General features: G+C 41.4%; 1 long non-coding RNA gene across 3 annotated transcripts; it reads left to right on the forward strand.

Annotated features, from left to right (window-relative positions):
* Positions 1–106: 106 nt before the first annotated feature.
* On the forward strand, positions 107–19,086 carry LOC115175320 (uncharacterized). 3 transcript variants are annotated; one of them, XR_003872020.1, is made up of 4 exons: positions 107–1,269; positions 1,407–1,483; positions 1,574–1,953; positions 18,404–19,086. It is a non-coding gene; the product is annotated as an uncharacterized LOC115175320 (long non-coding RNA). The 3 variants fall into 3 exon arrangements; XR_003872021.1 differs by lacking the exon at positions 18,404–19,086 and adding an exon at positions 4,448–4,604; XR_003872019.1 differs by lacking the exon at positions 18,404–19,086 and having other exon boundaries at positions 109–1,269; positions 1,574–2,201.
* The last annotated feature ends 1,784 nt before the right edge of the window (positions 19,087–20,870 follow it).

Genomic DNA, 20,870 nt, shown 5'->3' on the forward strand with positions numbered 1-20,870 from the left:
TACTTCTCCCCCCAGTGTCTGATGAGGGAAATGTTGCACAATGTAGCAACGCCCACTTCCGCTCTACTTCCTACCCGATACATAGCTTCCTGTCTCGATCACGTCCTGTCAGCCTGATTGTAGCCATAGCAGCTTCGAAGTCCCTCGTTTTATTATCTCAGTATATTAATATAATCATATTTTTATAGCGTTTTTTTATTGTTATAATTCTTGTTGAAAATTATGTTTATCCCTTCAGTTAGGGATTTTTGTAATTCGATTATTTTGTTCTGTGTCTTTTTTGGTCTCTTCGCTAGCTAGCTATTAACATTCTAACTAGTAAGGTGACTCGCAATTAGCCAACGCCTCCCTCCCCTACCAATCATGGCACTGTTTTACTCAGGACGCTCGTAAAAGCTACCAAAGATCACATTGACGGATGTACATCGTCTGGCCAAGATAAGTAGCAAAGCACCGAACTCCAAGTTAAAAGCAAGGATTCAAACTTTGTGTCCAGTTACCTTTTCAACTATGAAGGTAAGTATAGCCAAGTTGCCTATCAGATCAGACAAGGACGTTTACTCAAGGCTGTAACGTAGTTTAAGACATGCCTTTTACAGTAGCTAGCTAACATGATTGCTCTTTCTTTTTATTCCAAAACAGCTTCGAACAGGGCCAACGTGACAGGAGAGGTCAGCATAAGGGCTTGCTGCTATAGGTCCATGAGGAAAAATTAGAAACCACACAGTTTGAGTGTAGGGTGAAAAGGCAGGTGTTTGTGACACACTATATGCAGGTTACACAGTCAGAGATGAAGCCTAGTCTTAGACTAAGGAGTTCCTGTCAATGGAGATCTGCATTAAGAGGCATTGCTTAGTCTAGGAATAGGCTTTAACCCATGTCTATCAAACCGTTCTTAGTGTAGTAATTGTTCAGTTGTTTTCCTTGCTGTTTATGTGAGCTCTGTTATGTTGGACGCATTAGATTACAATTAAACAAGGACATATACCATTAATAGAAAAGTTTAAATCCGTATTGTTGTAATGAATTTAGTGGCTGTTGCATGTTGCGGCAGTCATTTCTGTTTGCGTTGAGTGATTTTAGTCTAATCATTTTCTTTTTATATCTCTGCGTGGGTTATACTGAAGCCCTCTGAGCCACTAACAATGACACATCACCACACAGTTGCATTACTATTCTAGTCTGCACACTAAGATGGGAACACCAGTCGTCCCATCTGTGCACAGCTGCACAGAGGCCGAGCAGCAGTGGCATAAGCCAAGGACTATGGTATGTTTTAATAGCTATACCACATATCAAAATCATATGGTTATAATCCCATCACAATGCTAATAAATTATTTAATGAAAACTTAAATCGTCTCATGATTAGATTTAGAATAGTGCCCTTGTACTTTCTTTTTACAGGGTCTGCAACCTGGGCCCATAGGCAAAATGACCATCACCAAGGCCACCAAAAACCGCATGGCAGAAGGAGGGATTAGGTGAGTATTCCCTAATAGCCAGTATAATAGGTAGTAAGTAGCTGGTCATATCCTATTAAACTTTGACTATATAAAATTATTTAATTTCAGGTGGTTTCAAGTACATTGTTTAGATTGGCTAACCACAGCGGCTGCTTTGCGGAAGTACAGCGCCCTTTTTGGAATGCTCCCTGACCTCTCAGTTCTCCAGATAGAAGAGGCATACAAGAACTTTGACCCTCTATCCAAGCTATTGATCTGCAGCATGGGGATGTCTGCTGAAAAGCTTTTAGTTGACTCCCACTTTGGAAAGGTATAGTTGGGGAGCCTCCTGTCTTACCAGCGGCCTCCAATCACAACGTGACCATAGTTCACTATAAGGAGACATCACCATTCCCTTTACTGCCCCTGGATGGCTACAGACTGGAGAGCAACTTTCAAGGCTGCACTTGTGCTCAATGAAGAAGACCAGTTTCACATAGTCTCTTCAGGTGAGAGAATACATAGAGACCCAGCGGTGTTCTCACTAATTAGAGAGAAGGGTGACTGGTACTACTTATGTGTACATGCAAAAGTTCTTAGGCAGGAAAGACTAAATAACAAGGGACAGGCTCCTTCATCTTTCAATTAATGAAAGGGAAACAAACCAACATCTGTCTGTGCAATTCATTAATAATTTAAAATAATTCAGTAAAATGTTTCTGTTCTCATCACTGTAAATAAAAACTCTAACATTTTGTTTGGAGTATAAGCAGAGGTGTTTATTATCAATAAAGGGACTACTGGTGTTAGACAATGTGGATGGTCACAGCAAAAAAAGGAAAGATGCATTGCAGTAGTAGCTCATTGCTCCTTGGCCCATGCCTTCACAAGAGGCCTAAACTGGTAGTTTTGTGAGAAGGCAAGCCACAGCCCAGATGCAGTTGATGCTTCCCATCAGTGACATGAGGATCTCTTGGACATGGTAATATTCCACTGGAATAGCAAAGGTACTGCTCGCTTTTTTAGACGTCGAAGCCCACTAAAAAGGTTCAATGAAATCTTCTTAAATTCCTAACTTTCAATAAAGATGCCGCACCAACTAATAATGTTAACGTCCTTAGCACTAACGTTAGCTAGGTACTGGTAGCTAACGTTTGCTAGCTAAATAGACAAAAGACAGAACCCAATCGAATGACAAAAATCTATAGAAATATGATTATATTAATATACTGGGGTAATGATAAAACGAGCGACTTCGAGGCTAGTATGGCTAACAAGTTGGCTCTAAGAGCCAGCTCGCATATCAGAAGAGCCGAATCTATTTACAAAAAAATGAAGATATGAATAATCAAAAGATTTTAAATGAATAGAATAAACTAATTCAAAGAACGAAAAAATAAATAAAAGAATATAGGCCTAAATACTCAAGTGCACACATTCGTTCTGACTGCTCAGACTAACAGCCTTACCTGTTGTTCCTGTCAATCAGACACGCAATGTCAACCAATGAACCGCGAGGAAGGGCTGAGCCAACTCACCCACTGTCACACACTTAGCAGCCGAGGAGAGAGAGGAAGGACAGCTGTGAAAACAACAGTTGGAAGCACAGTAGCATTTGGATGCATTTGTTAGAGCACAGTGTACATTTTGCCAAAACAAAATCTCATATAAAGCCGGTTCTACGCACAACCTACACCGGCATATGCGAACTGTGCACCCAACTGTGAAGCTAGCTGTAGCGAAGCTTCAAGAAGCTAGTGATAGTGGTGGAGCCACCACCTCCACACGTGGAGATGTATCCACTCAGTCAAGTAGGCCTACACCGCGACCCACAGCAACACAGTCTTCTATGGACCAGTTTATGCCAAAGTCTATGCAGCAAAACAAGGCCAAATTGATATTGCATTGGCCAAAATGATTGGCACCGATTTCCAGCCATTTTCGATCGTGGAGGACAGCGGTGTTAGAAATTATCGCAATAGTCTAAATCCAATGTACACAATTCCAAGCAGGAAAACCCTTTTAAAATCACTTATTCCACAACTGTACGAGAGCACACAGGCTTCAGTGCAGGAAAGAGTCCAAAAAGCTACTGCAGTTTGCCTTACCACTGACGGTTACATGTTACTTCATTGAAGATTTTTCAATGTCTAGCTGTCTTCTGGACTGCTTTGAGTTCAGCGACAGACACCTCGGAGGAACTGTTGAGTGGCCAGAGAATGGCAAGTAGATGGAAAAGTGGTCTGTTGTGTTAGCTACAATGCAGCTAACATAACCAAAGCAATGAACATTTTAAAATAGACCCATCATCCATGTCTTGCCCACACAATCAACCTGATTGTAAGAGATGCTCTGAAGGTGATGAAGCCCACTGGACAAAGTGAAAGGAGCTGTGGAATACTTCCACAGGAGCACAGTAGGTGCTGAAAAACTAAAGTCTACACAACGCCAGATGGGGATGCCTGAGCTGAGACCTAAACAAGACTGCACCACAAGGTGGAATTCAACATTTTATATGTTGAAGCGGTTTTTTGAGTCAAAGGATGCCATCATCTCTACCCTGGCCATTGTCAATGCACCTACATTTACATTACATTTTAGTCATTTAGCAGACGCTCTTATCCAGAGCGACTTACAGTAGTGAATACATACATTTCATGCATTTTTTTTTTTTTTTTTTTGTACTGGCCCCCCGTGGGAATCGAACCCACAACCCTGGCGTTGCACACACCATGCTGGCATTGCAAACACCATGCTCTACCAACTGAGCCACAGGGAAGCCTGTTGATGCTCTGACCCAAGATGAATGGGAGGTGGTGGAGGAGGTGTGCAGAGTCCTGGATCCCTTTGAGCAGGTCACTGTGGAGATCAGTGGAGAGGGCAGTTATTACTACATCATTATTTAATCCAGTATTATATATGTATATGAGCAGTAGATGAGAATGTAGTATCAGTAGACACAACATGAACCTGAACTAATAAGTTACTGTTCTCTCTCTTCAGCTATGTGACAGCCTAAAAAATGATACTCCTGTGTAAGGGTCTGTAGTGATCACAGCCAGCCGCCAGTGAGAAGCAAATGTTACCACAGGACATGTGACAGAGTTGATGGACACCCTATGTTCATCAACAGACAGAAAGTTCCATAGAATGGAATATAATCACGTGCTATAAGAAACCGCTGCACCAGGTTTAAGAAGTTAGCCTTCAGTGATGCCAGAGTGATTGATGAGGCTCTTCAAAGAATAACCTCAGCAGCAGGGAGGGACAACCCCAGCAGTCAGCTGGCTCGGGCAACAGGAAGAAGAGGGATCAGATGGAGCAGAAGCACCAGCAGTAGTGCCACAAACGTCTGCTGTTTATATGCTTTTTGACGAGAGCAACTGGGGATGCAGCACGAAGGAATCCCTCAGCCATAATGGAGGTCCGATCCTATTTGGAGGAGGCCCTCCAAAGATCTGCAGATCCTCTGAGCTGGTGGAAGAACAAGGCCTCGGTCTACCCACGGCTTACTAAAGTCATGACAGGGAGACTGCATATTGGCCACATCCGTTCCCTCTGAGATGGTCTTCTCGAAAACGGGACAAATAATTATTGAGAGAAGAAGCCGCATCAGCCCCTCAAAAGTGAGGTAGCTTGCATTTCTGATTGCAAATCTCTCATAAACGCAAAATATGGTCAGCATTGCTGTGTGCTGCTGGTTATAACATGGCAATAAAGAATAGAGCGAAAAGAGGGACCAGTTTAGTGTTTTAAGTAGGATGCTGCAGTTTTGCACATTATTTATTTTTCTTTGATCTGGTGCAATATTCTATTATTATGTTCAGATTGTATTCGTTTTGAATTGTTAGATTTATATGCACTTTGTTTATATACTTTAAATGCAAATGTTTAATAGCATTCTTTTTCATAACAAACCAATGCATTTATTAAATACATTGTGGTTATGGTAGAGTAGGATTTAATTTCATTTTATTAGAATTGTTTTAACACCAATCATAGTCAAACTATTGCAAACTGTTTGACTTGAAAAAATACATTTTGGGCGCCAAAAGACCCGGCTCTTTTTGGTGAGCTGAGCCGAACGAGCCGGCTCACTGAAAAGAGCCGGAATGCCCATCACTACTGGCAAGACGCGATCGGGACAGGAAGTTATGTATCGAGTAGGAAGTTGAGCGTTAGTGGGCGTTGCTATGTTGTGCAAAAGTCTATCTACAATATGAATGTGAACTCAATCCCCCAAAACTGATATCACGTGTAGCCTAGTCAATAACCCACAACTGGTCAGTGTGATTGTGTATGGGTAAATTTGGGCGTAACATAATTTAATACTAAATAAAAATTATTGGTTTTATGTTTTCACACATCATTTTCTTTACCACTTGATGTCAACAAAGCACGTTTGTGTGTCAGTTTTATTTAACCATAACACACACTTTTAGCTCTGTACACAAACATTTGAGGCCCAAATAAAATAGTGTTAAATATAATAGAAATAACTATTCGTCACAATTGTTTTACAGTACAAACATTCACATTTCAATGTCATTCAGTTCACTCTGTGAACATGAAGTTCTCATAAATTCTTTAAAAAATATCACAGTAAAAAAGAAAATAGTAAGCATTATCTAAACAGATTAGTCACAACTTGATACAAGATAATACACTGTAATCAGACAGTCATATTGCTGTTTCCAATATATGCTCTTTTTTTGTACAGCTCCTGTAAAACAAAGATTTCAACTGTATAACAAGTTCATATGACACTTCAATGTGCATTTCAGCTTTCAAATATGTTAAACTTTGATTTGTAATTCATATTTTACTTTTTGTGCTGTTTTATTTACGAAATATATTAGATATTGGAATCAATATATAGCCTTTAGCCATTCAATGCTAAAACATTAGACACATTTTCTTGTAAATAACAGGTCATCAACGTTGGATGGTACTGGTCATGAATGGTCCCTGCATTGCCCATTAACCTCTCTGGGCCAGTGGGACGCTTGCGTCCCACCTACTCAACAGCCAGTGTAATCCCGTGGCGTGATATTCAAATACCTTAGAAATGCTATTACTTCAATTTCTCAAACATATGACTATTTTACACAATTTTAAAGACAAGACTCTCGTTAATCTAACCACACTGTCCGATTTCAAAAAGGCTTTACAACGAAAGCAAAACATTAGATTATGTCAGCAGAGTACCCAGCCAGAAATAATCAGACACCCATTTTTCAAGCTAGCATATAATGTCACATAAACCCAAACCACAGCTAAATGCAGCACTAACCTTTGATGATCTTCATCAGATGACAATCCTAGGACATTATGTTATACAATACATGCATGTTTTGTTCAATCAAGTTCATATTTATATCAAAAACCAGCTTTTTACATTAGCATGTGACTAGCATGTGACTAGCATTCCCACCGAACACTTCCGGTGAATTTACTAAATTACTCACGATAAACGTTCACAAAAAACAAATTATTTTAAGAATTATAGATACAGAACTCCTTTATGCACTCGCTATGTCCGATTTTAAAATAGCTTTTCGGTGAAAGCACATTTTGCAATATTCTGAGTAGATAGCCCGGCCATCACAGGCAAGCTATTTTGACACCCACCAAGTGTGGTACTCACCAAACTCCGATTTACTATTAGAAAAGTTTGATTACCTTTGCTGTTCTTTGTCAGAATGCACTCCCAGGACTTCTACTTCAATAACAAATGTTGGTTTGGTTCCAAATAATCCATAGTTATATCCAAATAGCGGCGTTTTGTTCGTGTGTTCAAGACACTATCCGAAGGGTAAAGAAGGGTGACGCGCCCGATGCGTTTCGTGACAAATTTCAAAATATTCCATTACCGTACTTCAAAGCATGTCAACCGCTGTTTAAAATCAATTTTTTATGCTATTTTTCTCGTAAAAAAGCAAAAATATTCCGACCGGGAGTCGTTGTTTTCGTTCAAAGAGAGAGAAAGTAAACATGGTGTCGGCTCGTGCACGGGCCTCCAGTCTCATTGTCCTCAGATCGACTACTATCCAAATGCGCTAATGTTTTTCAGCCAGGGCCTGCAAAGCCACCATTTATCGTTCTGGCGCCTTCTGAGAGCCTATGGGAGCGTTAGAAAATGTCACGTTATGCCAGAGATCCCCTGTTTTGGTTAGAGATGATCAAGAAGGCCAAGAAATAGTCAGAGAGAGCGCTTCCTGTTTGGAATCTTCTCAGGTTTTGGCCTGCCAAATTAGTTCTGTTATACTCACAGACACCATTCAAACAGTTTTAGAAACTTTAGGGTGTTTTCTATCCAAATCAAAAGGGTTCCCATGGGCGCCCACGTCATAGTAGTAATGGCCCTCCCCCTGTGACCAACTTCCCAAGCCTCTCTTTGGGTCAGTTTCTACCATAGAAGACCCAAACCACTTTGTAAAGACTGTTGACATCTAGTGGAAGCCTTAGGAAGTGCTAAATGATTAATAAGTCCCTGTGTGTTTCAATGGCAAAGCTTGAAAGTGATTCCACACATCAGATTTCCACTTCCTGTTAGGATTTGTCTCAGGGTTTTGACTGCCATGAGTTCTGTTATACTCAGACACCATTCAAACAGTTTTAGAAACTTTAGAGTGTTTTCTATCCAAATCTACTAATTATATGCATATTCTAGTTACTGGGCAGGAGTAGTAACCAGATTAAATCGGGTACGTTTTTTATCCGGCCGTGCAAATACTGCCCCCTATCCCCAACAGGTTAATTAAGGTGGCCTAAGGGTTGGGAGTGCCAAGCAGAGAGCAGCCAATGGTGCCACCAAATGCGTACTGGTACTCCTCATATGTGTGCTGTAGCAGCAGGGAGTCAGACAACAGGGGCTCAGGCTCAGTGTAGGCCACACTGGCCGGGTGTGGGCCATTGGCATGGCGAGATGTAGTGCAATAGCCATTGGGAAACTCTCTGTGAGAGGGGCAGTCATACTGGGCCTGGGTTATTGTGGTCATTGTCCCTGTCGAAACCATAGGCAGTACATGTTTGTTGTTGTGTAGTGTCCCTGTGGAGTTGCCAGATTGGGATCTGGTCACTGAATGGGGTGGCATACTTGGGCTCAGTGTGCTCTAGGAGCTTTCCAGGGGTGTCATAGTGACTTGAAAGTGAAGGGGACGGTGTAGCCCTACTCCACTGTGAGCCGGAAGGTGGAGCCAAGCTTCTGCCCCCCAGCCATCACATCTGGCTCTGCATAGTTTAAGAAGCAGAAACACAACAAACATGAAGGTGTCATAGCGCTCACATATTATTTATAGTTCTATGATGCACCAGAAACATATAGCTGAAGTAACATCCTTAATTTCAGAAAGGGTAACGGGGTTAAGGATTGTAATGACAACATACCCCAGTACTGTACACGCAGGGCTCCCGAGTGGCGCAGTGGTCTAAGGCACTGCATCTCAGTGCTAGAGGCGTCACTACAGATACAGCCTGGGTTCGAACCAGGGTATCACAACCGGCCGTGATTCAGAGTCCCATAGGGCGACGCACAATTGGCCCAGCGTCGTCTGGGTTTGGCCGGTGTAGGCCTTCATTGTAAATAAAATTTGTTCTTAGCGGACTTGCCTAGTTAAATAAAGGTTAAATGTTTTTTACAGTACTGGCATTAGGGCTCATAAGGGGGAAAATACATTCAAATTCAAGTGTTGCTCTGTACTCTCTCCAGCCATGTCTTGAAAGGGCCTCCCTCATACTCAGTAGGGCTCATATCATGGGCATTGTTGAGCCCCTACAAGAGCTCTGTGGCTGGGATGAGGGCTGACAGGGGAGGCCTCAGACCCTATTCCGTACCCAACCTCCGAGAAGGAGCTATTTTAATTAGAGACACCTATAATTGTCTTAGCGACTGACCCTCTGTCTTGTTTATCACTGGCCTTCTCATTGTAGGGCCCCCTCATCTCTGGGAAGGAGGGGGAGGCTGTGCTTCCCTGGCATGAGTGCCTTTGATCCAGCACCTATTAAAGGGTCTCTTTTAGAGCGGGCTCCGCAGACCAAAGAAAGGAATGTTTATACTGCAATTGTGAGACTGACTAAGGGAAGGGGAAGAATGGGCAGCCCATGGAGAAAGCTGTTTGCTTGTCGAGAGATGAGGTGGGACTGAAAGACGGTGATGGACTCAGAGTCATCGATGGCTGGAGGGAGGGAGTTCCAGAGCCTAGGAGCAACCCTGGAGCTTGGACCTGGGAATGTCAAGGTGGCCTGCTGTGGTGGAACGGAGTGAGCTTGGAGGTTGGTGCGGCAGGTAGCCTAGCGGTTAGAGGTGAGCCAGCAACCGGAAGGTTGCCAGTTCTAATCCTATGGGCCACTGCCTGCTGTTCTGCCCTTGAGCAAGGCACTTAACCCCCCACGGGAGAGGGAGGTCTTGACTTTGGCAATGTTGCAGAGGTGGAAGAGGGTAGAGTCCAGGCTGATGCCAAGGTTACATGCATGAGGGGCCTCAGTGTGTGGCCATTGAGGGTCCGGTTTGTGAGGTATGATTGTAGCCTGGTGAGGAGGATCTGATGGCTCACTGTCAAAAGCGGAACTTAGATCGAGAAGAATCAGGATGTTGAGGGCATCAGCAGAGGTGAGGAGGTCATTGACAACTTTGAGGAGTGCAGTTTCAGCTCTGCGAAGGTGGCGGAAACCAGACTGGAAGGGCTCGATTAGCAGGTGGGTTTGGAATTGGGAGGCAGCAGTCCATTCCAGTCTTGGCAAGGAAGGGGAGCAGGACATAAAATTGTATTTTTGGTCCACCAGCCATTGTGTCAGGTAGACAAATCTGAGTAGCTGGTATATATTTATTTTTTTACCAGCCAAAATATTTTTGTTGTTGCTAAAATTACACCATCAAAAAACAGATGAGCATGCTTTGTATGTTTCTAAAACAAATGTATTACCATTAAGAAGTAATGTGGTATATTGTTTAATTTCATTTTTTGTGACCCGAGTCTTTTAACCAAATTTCACAAATGAGACAAAAATGTTCACCTGACCCTTTAAGGGTGTGAGGTTACATGGTAGCATGACTCCAGTCATATTTGTGCCTGTGAGATTGAGTCTGGCTAGTTGAAACGTTGTCTTCTCTTCCCTAACAGTTGAAACTCAAACATAGAAAAACAACCTAATTTGTGAACAAAACTATGTAAATAGCCAAGAAACATGAGGACAAAACCTCACTTCAGTAGACTTTCATTTCAAATAAATTAAACCAACTTTTATGCCTCTGGAAAAGTAAAAAAGAAACAGTGAGCAAAGCGCAAGAATACCTTTTGGGTAAGGAATACTTTTTCATGTGTGCAGCTTTTTTCTTATAAAAGACAAGACAACAAATTAAATTAATAAAACTACACCATAATTATATGCCGTTGAAGTCGGAAGTTTACATATATTTAAACGGATGTCTTGAGATGTTGCTTCAATATATCCACAAAAATGTTATTCCTCATGATCCATCTATTTTGTGAAGTCCACCAGTCCGTCCTGCAGCAAAGCACCCCCACAACATGATGCCACCACCCCTGTGCTTCACGGTTGGGATTGTGTTCTTCGGCTTGCAAGCATCCCCCTTTTTCCTCCAAACATAACGATGGTCATTATGGCCAAACAGTTCTATTTTTGTTTCATCAGACCAGAGGACATGTCCCCATGTGCAGTTGCAAACTGTAGTCTGGCTTTTTTATGGCGTTTTTGGAGCAGTGGCTTCTTCCTTGCTGAGCGGCCTTTCAGGTTATGTCGATATAGGACTTGTTTTACTGTGGATATAGATACCGTAATTTCCGGACTATTAAGCGCACCTTAATATAAGCCGCACCCACTGAATTAAAAAAAACATATTATTTTGAACATAAATAAGCCGCACATGTCTATAAACCGCAGGTGCCTACCGGTACATTGAAACAAATGAACTTTACACAGGCTTTAACGAAACACGGCTTGTAACAAAAAATACAAAATTAGCAGTAAGCTTTAGTTGTCTTTTTGCACTGAGTCAATTCCTCCCGCTGCTGTTTCCAACGTCTTATCATCGACTCATTAAGACCAAGCTCCCGTGCAGCAGCTCTATTTCCTTTTCCAACAGCCAGATCAATCGCCTTCAACTTGAAAGCTGCATCATATGCATTTCTCCATGTCTTTGCCATGATGAGGGTGACAAAATGACTACCGTAATCAGAATGATGGGAAGTTTGAGAGCGCTCGATTTAATCTAAACAGTAAACAAAAAAGTTGTTTGACCTTAACCTGTTCGGCAATTTCATTGGTCTAATGAAAGCTTCATGCCGCCAAAAATCTGAGCACGTCACAGAATGTGTTTTTTTTTTTTAGAAAAAAATGTGAAAGCGGGAAAAATCCATATATTAGCCGCGTCATTCTTTAAGCCGCGAGGTTCAAAGCTGGGGAAAAAGTTGCGGCTTATAGTCCGGAATTTACCGTACTTTGTACCTGTTTCCTCCAGCATCTTCACAAGGTCCTTTGCTGTTGTTCTGGGATTGATTTGTATTAGTAGGACAAATGTCAAACTTGATAATGCTTTATGGAAAGCTGAGAAATACAAAAAAAGTATGATCAACTGATGAACAAAATGGAGAGACAAGATTCCCCAAAGACAAAACAGCAAATGAAGGGAACTCCGAAGAACTTGAAGGATTTTATTGTTTCAAAATGCCATCATTGCAGAGTTAAAACAAAAATATAAAAAAAATGTGCATTGCCAAGGACAAACAAGTGGCTTCAAAAATGCTCAGAGGCAACATCCTGAGAAAGTATGGCCTGGCCAAAGATGCAAACAGAGAATTTTGCTTTTCAGCAAAAGCAATGAGGGCAAATGAAAACAGGCCATCAAGTCTTCAATACTCCAGGAAAAAGCAGTGTAACATAATTACCACAGCCACAGAAGAGAATCTTTAGATTATATGAATGTGGTGACAACAGTAGAGCAACAACAGGGGAAAAGGACACACTAACGAGGAACAAGAAGAAAAAGCAGAAGTGCTTCTTGGAATGGAACAACCCAGAAACTTTATCAAAAGTTTAAGAGGGAATATTCAGAAATTCAAATTTCCTACTGTGAATTCTGCAAAATATGTCCTTTTTGGGTTGTCAAGCCAACGATTCTGGATAGGGACACATGCCTCTGGAAAACCCACGCCAACCTCCAGTTCATGGCGGACAAACTACAGTATCACAAAGTGATCAGCTGCAGCAATTGAGAAAGTTTGAGTCTTTGTGCTGTGAGAACCTGAAGAAAGAGTGCATGTATAGAGAGTGCTCCCTTTGCCAAGCAAAAGAGCTTAAAACATCTGACTTTGATGCTGGTGAGCAGAAATGGTGGTTTGAGTGGAAAAACAAAGCTGAAGAGAGAGAGAAGAAAAACAGAGGGAAACATGGAGAAGTTCACTGTACATTTGACAGTAAAAGAAAAGGTGGACCAAGATGGAAAATTCAACTCATCTCAAAGCACCATCCAGCCCATTGAAGATCTAAGTGAAGCATTGATTGGAAAGTGGTGTGTGGTGGAGTATGATCAGGACGTTTACCCTGGTATCGTGCAAGATGTTCACGCAGAGTGGTGCTCTTGTAAAAACCATGAGCTGCGTTGACCCCAACCGTTTCTTTTTGGCCAATGAGAGACGACATCATATGGTACAGACCACAGCATGTGCTTGGACTAGGCCCTGAGCCCCATCCAGTGACCAGAAAGCACATGGAGCTAGATGCCTTGGTCTGGGAGGAACTTAGCTCTCTTTCTAAGCCTTAGATTCCCTTGGAAATCTAAGGCTACATTCAAAGCAGGGCATAAAATCATACATTAAATAAAACATGTGTAGCTCTCAATTAACTCTTCCCTCTATATATGTGTGGACAACAACGACAAATATGCTGTTTTATTTGACCGCACGGATCATCATTAGGCCACTAAAGGAGTGTTATTATAATTAATATGAATATATTATTTGCATGCAATAAGTAATGTTGGTTGAGAGTGTAAAATTATTTAGCATAATAAATATGTAGAAATCAATGCACACGTTGTACCAAATGGTGGCGGACTTTTACAGTTATACAGTTACTTTTACAAAAATATTAAGTCAGTTAAAATCAAATTATTATTTAGAGTGACAGTGGGTTAAATGCCTTGTTCAGGGGCAGAACGACAGATTGTCCACTCAGGGATTCGATTTAGCAACCTTTCAGTTACTGGCCCAACGCTCCAACCACTAGGCTACCTGCCGCCCCTAAACAGAGCGCACATAGTTTTATTAGGCTATGGGCTCAACCATCTATTTATATTAGCACTCAAATTCAGAAAATATAGGGAATGTTTCTCACCAGCTCCGCATAGGAGGGTAAGCTATTTATTCCCTTGTATCTTTTCTCGTCAATGTATAGAATAGTATAAGATCTGTAGAGCAATAGACAACCAAATACATTAGACTAGCTATCTTTTTTTATCCATCACTTATAGTTTTATTGAGATAATTACTCTGAGCCTTGACTGGATGATTATCAAATAACTATAAATTGTAAGCTATTATATTTATATAATAAAAGTTGTGGAATTTAGTTGGTACTGTAAACTGAGTTTAATCGACGAATAGCCTACATAAATTAACATATTCACAGATTATCTTCATTTTAATGTTGTGTGGTGCTTACTTTATTGAAGATATTGTCATCACTTTCTATGTTCTTTTTTGTTGGCTGAGGGCTACACACATTGTCCACATTTGAAATTTTCTAAAGTGGCTATTAGTGACATAAATAGACAATGTGCTCCTGCTGCAATTTCCAGTTTTCAGAAGGTATATATCATAGATTATAGATCAATCAGATGATGCATGAGTTTAATTCAAGTTTCTTATAAAAATCCTCATTAACAAGGTAGCTGTCGTATTGGTAAATTAAAGGTACACTGCCCTTCTTTGGTAACTCATTCTTATTGGCAAAGGGTGAGTTGTGTGTACCAATCCTCGTTTGGAGCTGTTCTGCTTGTGTTAGCCATTCCAAGTATTTACGACAAACTGAGTATCCTTTCCATTGCTGAGCATCCTTTTAATTTGTGTCAAAGATGAAATATTTTATGCAAAAACCCTGTCACACATACAGTTGACTTCAGCAAAAGGGGTGCGTGCAAGTAGTTAACAACACTAGCTTTGATAGGGATTAAATTAATATAAGGGTACAGCTATAGCCTAGTTGTAACAACACTGGCTCAGTGCTCCGGTGACTAACTCTCTTCCACACATGGGGTGGATCAAACCAAAGCCACAAATATCTCTGGGTCTGTCTGGAGTAAACAATCCCGATAGTTCAAAGGTAATCTGTGATGTCATGGTGGCATTCCATTGCCGGTCTAGAGGCAGATAGTGAACTCTCATCTGTGTTTACCTATGTGGTCCAGGGCCAGTAACCGAAAGCTCGCTGGTTTGAATACCCAAGCCGACAATGTGAAAATCTGTGGATGTGCCCTTGAGCAAGGAACATAACTCTAATTTGCTCCAGGGGCGCTGTACTACTTTTACATTTTTTATTTCACCTTTATTTAACCAGGTAGGCTAGTTGAGAACAAGTTCTCATTTACAACTGCAACCTGTCTAAGAATAAAGCAAAGCAGTTCGACACATACAACAACACAGAGTTACACATGGAATAAACAAACATACAGTCAATAATACAGTAGAAAAAAATCTATGTACAGTGTGTGCAAATTAGGTAAGATAAATGAGGTAAGGCAATAAATCCGCCATGGTGGTGAAGTAATTACAATATACCAATTAAACACTGGAGTGATTGATGTGCAGAAGATGAATGTGCAAGTAGAGAAACTGGGGTGCAAAGGTGCAAGATAAATGAATAAATAAATACAGTATGGGGATGAGGTAGTTGGATGGGCTATATTACAGATGGGCTATGTACAGGTGCAGTGATCTGTGAGCTGCTCTGACAGCTGGTGCTTAACCTGTTATGGATAGGGGGCAGTATTTTCACGGCCGGATAAAAAACGTACCCGATTTAATCTGGTTACTACTCCTGCCCAGAAACTAGAATATGCATATAATTAGTAGATTTGGATAGGAAACACTCTAAAGTTTCTAAAACTGTTTGAATGGTGTCTGTGAGTATAACATAACTCATATGGCAGGCCAAAACCTGAGAAGATTCCATATAGGAAGTGCCCTGTCTGACAATTTATTGTCCTTCTGTAGCATCTCAATCGAAAATACAGCATCTGTGCTGTAAGGTGACATTTTCTAAGTCTTCCATTGGCTCTCAGAAGGCGCCAGAAAGTGGAATGACGTGTCTCCTGTCTCTGGGCTAAGAACAGCAGGAGTATTTGTTAGTGGTCAGGCTGTGAACAGTGACACTGGAGATGCGCGTCCACGAGACTACTAAATTGTTTTCTTTCAGCCTTTGAATGAATACAACGTCGCCCGGTTGGAATATTATCGCTATTTTACAAGAAAAATAGCATACAAATTGATTTTAAACAGCGTTTGACATGCTTCAAAGTACGGTAATGGAATATTTTGAATTTTTTTGTCACGAAATGCGCTCGCGCGTCACCCTTCGGATAGTGACCTCAACGCACGAACAAAACGGAGCTATTTCAATATAACTATGGATTATTTGGAACCAAAACAACATTTGTTGTTGAAGTAGAAGGCCTGGGAGTGCATTCTGACGAAGAACAGCAAAGGTAATCCAATTCTTCTTATAGTAAATCTGAGTTTGGTGAGGGCCAAACTTGGTGGGTGTCAAATTAGCTAGCCATGATGGCCGGGCTATGTACTCAAAATATTGCAAAATGTGCTTTCGCCGAAAAACTATTTTAAAATCTGACACCGCGATTGCATAAAGGAGTTCTGTATCTATAATTCTTAAAATAATTGTTATGTTTTTTGTGAACGTTAATCATGAGTAATTTAGTAAATTCACCGGAAGTTTGCGGTGGGTATGCTAGTTCTGAACATCACGTGCTAATGTATGTTATACATGCATGTATTGTATAACATAATGTCTTAGGAGTGTCATCTGATGAAGATCATTAAAGGTTTATGTGACATATATGCTTGCTTGGAAAATGGCTGTGTGATTTTTTTTCTGTCTATTTACTCTCCTAACATAATCTAACGTTTTGCTTTCGCTGTAAAGCCTTTTTGAAATCGGACAATGTGGTTAGAGTAAAGAGTTATCTTTAAAATGGTGTAAAATAGTTCATTGTTTGAGAAAATTGAATTGTGGTATTTTAGTTGGTTTTGTATTTCGCGCCGTGCGATGCTGTTGGCTAGGGGTTCCGCAGGCGGAACGGGGTTCCGCTAGCGCAACGTCTGCCCTCAACAGGTTATACAATACATGCATGTTTTGTTCAATCAAGTTCATATTTATATCCAAAAACAGCTTTTTACATTGGCATGTGATGTTCAGAACATGCATTCCCACCCAAAACTTCCGGTGAATTTACTAAATTACTCATCATAAACGTTGACAAAATACATAAATTATTTTAAGAATTATAGATACAGAACTCCTTTATGCAATCGCTATGTCAGATTTTAAAATAGCTTTTCAGCGAAAGCACATTTTGCAATATTCTGAGTACATAGCTTAGCCATCACGGCTAGCTATTTTGACACCCGCCAAGTTCGGGTCTCACTAAACACACAATTACTATTAGAAAAATTGTATTACCTTTGCTGATCTTCGTCAGAATGCACTCCCAGGACTGCTACTTCCACAAGAAATGTTGTTTTTGTTCCAAATAATCCATAGTTATGTCCAAATACCTCTGTTTTGTTCGTGCGTTCAGGTCACTATCCAAATGGTAACGCGCGAGTGCATTTCGAGACAAAAACATTCAAAATGTTCCTTTACCGTACTTCGAAGCATGTCAAACACTGTTTAAAATCATTTTTTTATGGTATTTTTCTCGTAAAATAGCGATAATATTCCAACCGGACAATAGTGTATTCATTCAAAGAGGAAAAGAAAAAACAGCATGGTCGCGTGAAGGCGCATATCCAATCTCTTTGTCACCAGGCAGACCACTAACAAACTGAGCTACTATACTCTGCCCAGAGACAGAAGACGCCTCAATCCACTTTCTGAAGGCTTTAGAGAGCCAATGGAAGCTTTAGAAAGTGCTACGTAACCCCACAGATACTGTAGTTTCGAAAGGGACTAGAAAGAAGAACTACAAATTCTCAGACAGGCCACTTCCTGCTTGGAATCTTCTCAGGTTTTTGCCTGCCATATGAGTTCTGTTATACTTACAGACACCATTCAAACAGTTTTAGAAACTTTAGAGTGGTTTCTATCCAAATCTACTTATAATATGCATATTCTCGTTTCTGGGCAAGAGTAGTAACCAGTTTAAATCCGGTATGTTTTTGTCATCCGGCCGTGAAAATACTGCCCCCTATCCCAAACAGGTTTAAATAAAGTGCCATAGAATTCCGCGGCACAGTACGCTGCAACTTTTAAAGGATGAACCACTGTACACCACTGTATACAAAAAGGGTTAAAAAAGGGTTCCTCAGCTGTCCCCATTGGAGGACCCTTTTTGGTTCCAAGTATAACTGTTTTGGGTTCCATGTAGAACCCTCTGTAAAGGGTTTTACATGGAACTCAAATAAATGGGTTCTACCTGGAACCAAAAGGGGTTCTTTAAAGGGTTCTCCTATGGGATTCTAGATAGCACTTTTTTTATAAGAGTGTAACATAAACATTGTCATATACAGTACTCTATATCAGAGGAAACACCATTTGTACTGTACTTACAATAGCTAGGTTTGGATCCCTGCACTAAAAGTAACACCATTGCTTAAGTTATTTCTGCTTACCTGATATGTATATAGACTATTACTATGTTAGGTTTTCTTATTTCAGTGTTCATTGCCCGATGATATACCAGTACAACCATGTATCCTTCCTCAGTGCTGGAGGACCAGAGGAAGCCGAGGCAGGATGAGCCCCCACCCAGCCCTGGTCACCTCTATGTGGGCAGCTTCTCCAAGGCCACCCCCTCAAAGTGCCCATAGCTGCATTGCTCTAGCTCTTCCACCACCCAGCCTCAGAACCAGGCCACCCAATCGTCCATTGTCTTATTCCGCATCACCACATCCCCAGTGGGTCAGCCTCTCAATGTGGCTGGCCTGCCTGTGGCCACACTGTCCGAACTCCCCATCGGCTCCCAGCTCTTCACCCACTACACCACTGGCAACACCTCTGCAGGAAAGAGAGGCAGGGCCGGGTCTGTGGCTCTCCATGCAGCCTACAGGGTGACTGCTCAACACTACCACAGAGGTGGAGACCCCTCTACAGGTGCTTCATCTAACCCAGGAGAGGGAGCAGGAGTCTGGGGACATGGCGAGCCAGAGGCTGGGGGAGGAGAGGATAGTACTTGTGCAGCAGGGGGTACTACTGGATACTCCAGAGATTCACACACACTAGGCTGGGAACAGTGGGGTCTCAATCAGAGATGGGGGAGGAGGAGCAGGGGAGGGACAGGAGAATGAAGGTACAGAAGGGTTGCATAATGTAGAGCATGTCTTTGGCAAGAAGAGGGCATTAAAAGAACATAAAACCAAGTGAGAGAAGAGAGAACCGTAATGAAAACAGTTAAAAGAAAATAGAGCGAGCGAGAGAGGGTGTGTCCATGTGGAAGAGAACAAGAAGGTGAACTTCGCCATGTCATGTGTAACTCCACACAGACGTTTCAGATTTTTTTTTTTACGTACAGTACATTTTCACATGGTGTTTATTACTGCAGTACCCATGGTCTTCATCATCAAGGACATTGAAATACTTAATGATAAGGGACAGTAGGCTAAGTTGAGCCATTTTTTACATTCAGCATTACTCCGTCTAGGGAAATATTGTATTCTTTCTAACAAAGATATCTACATATATTTCAGGATGTGCATCCCTGGAAATAATCTGAATAATTTAAATATTACAGTTTTGCGGGACAAGGTAAGTTAAGCCGCCTATTTCTGTACTGAATTAAATATTACCACTACTGTTTTAAAACACTGTCTATCTTTATTTCCCAAACACAAATCAACACAAATCACTTTTTTGTGTTTTAATAATATAAAGCATATTTAACACTGGCTTAAAACCTGACTAACACTTTACTTTTTTAAAACACTTTTAACTTAGGCCAGACTCTGTTTTCACCTCATATCCCAGCGATAATGTGAAGAAAACACTTACATTTGCTCAACTTTCACCCCAAGGCAAAAATGTTGATTATATTAGCCCACACAGCTACAAGGATGCACTTTCATGCTAGGTTTAGGACCTCACATTGAAGCTTATAGAGACCCCGACTGATGTATAGAACAATCTTAAAATGATCTACTTTGGTTTAGCATCATGAAAACTGTAACACAATAAATGCATTTTTTTAACCTAACCTTTAACCTAACACTTTTTCCATGTGGTTTCTTCCTTCACAGAGCTCTTCCTAAATATTTGGTCAAATAATAAAAAATGTTGTGAATGGTTTCTTTAAAAACTTACCCTTTTGGCTCTGCTTACCCCACTCTCCCTTACAGGGTTTTATCACAACCTCTTCAGTAGTTCTCATCAACTCCTGTAAATCACAGCTTCTATTCATCAAGCATATCAGAGTAGGATTGCTGCTTTTGGATCAGTTTTGCATTTTAAATCATAATGGATAAAAGGGGGGACCTGATCCTTAAACAGCACAGATGATTGTGGAATACAGGAAAAAGAGGACTGAGTACTCCCACATTCTCATCAACAGGGCTGCAGTGGAGCAGGTTGAGAGCTTCAAGTTCCTTGGTGTCCACATCACCAACAAACTAACATGGTCCAAGCACATCAAGACAGTCGTGAAGAGGGCACGACAAAACCTATTCCCCCTCAGGAGACTGAAAAGATTTAGCATGGATACTCAAATGGTTTTACAGCTGCACCATCGAGAGCATCCTGACTGGTTGCATCACTGCCTGGCATGGCAACTGCTCGGCCTCTGACCAGAGGGCACTACAGAGGGTAGTGCGAACGGCCCAGTACATCACTGGGGCCAAGCTTCCAACCATCCAGGACCTCTATACCAGGTGTCAGAGGAAGGCCCTAAAAATTGCCAAAGACTCCAGCCACCCTAGTCATAGACTGTTCTCTCTGTTACCGCACGGCAAGCGGTACCAGAGTACCAAGTCTATGTCCAAGAGGCTTCTAAACAGCTTCTACCCCCAAGCCATAAGACTCCTGAACATCTAGTCAAATGGCTACCCAGACTATTTGTATTTCCCACCCCTCCCCCTCTTTACACCACTGCTACTCTCTGTTGTCATCTATGCATAGTCACTTTAATAACTCTACCTACATGTACATACTACTTCAACTAACCGGTGCCCCCGCACATTGACTC

The sequence above is a fragment of the Salmo trutta genome, chromosome 3 (genome assembly GCF_901001165.1).
Source record: "Salmo trutta chromosome 3, fSalTru1.1, whole genome shotgun sequence".
In the NCBI taxonomy this organism is placed as follows: domain Eukaryota; kingdom Metazoa; phylum Chordata; class Actinopteri; order Salmoniformes; family Salmonidae; genus Salmo; species Salmo trutta.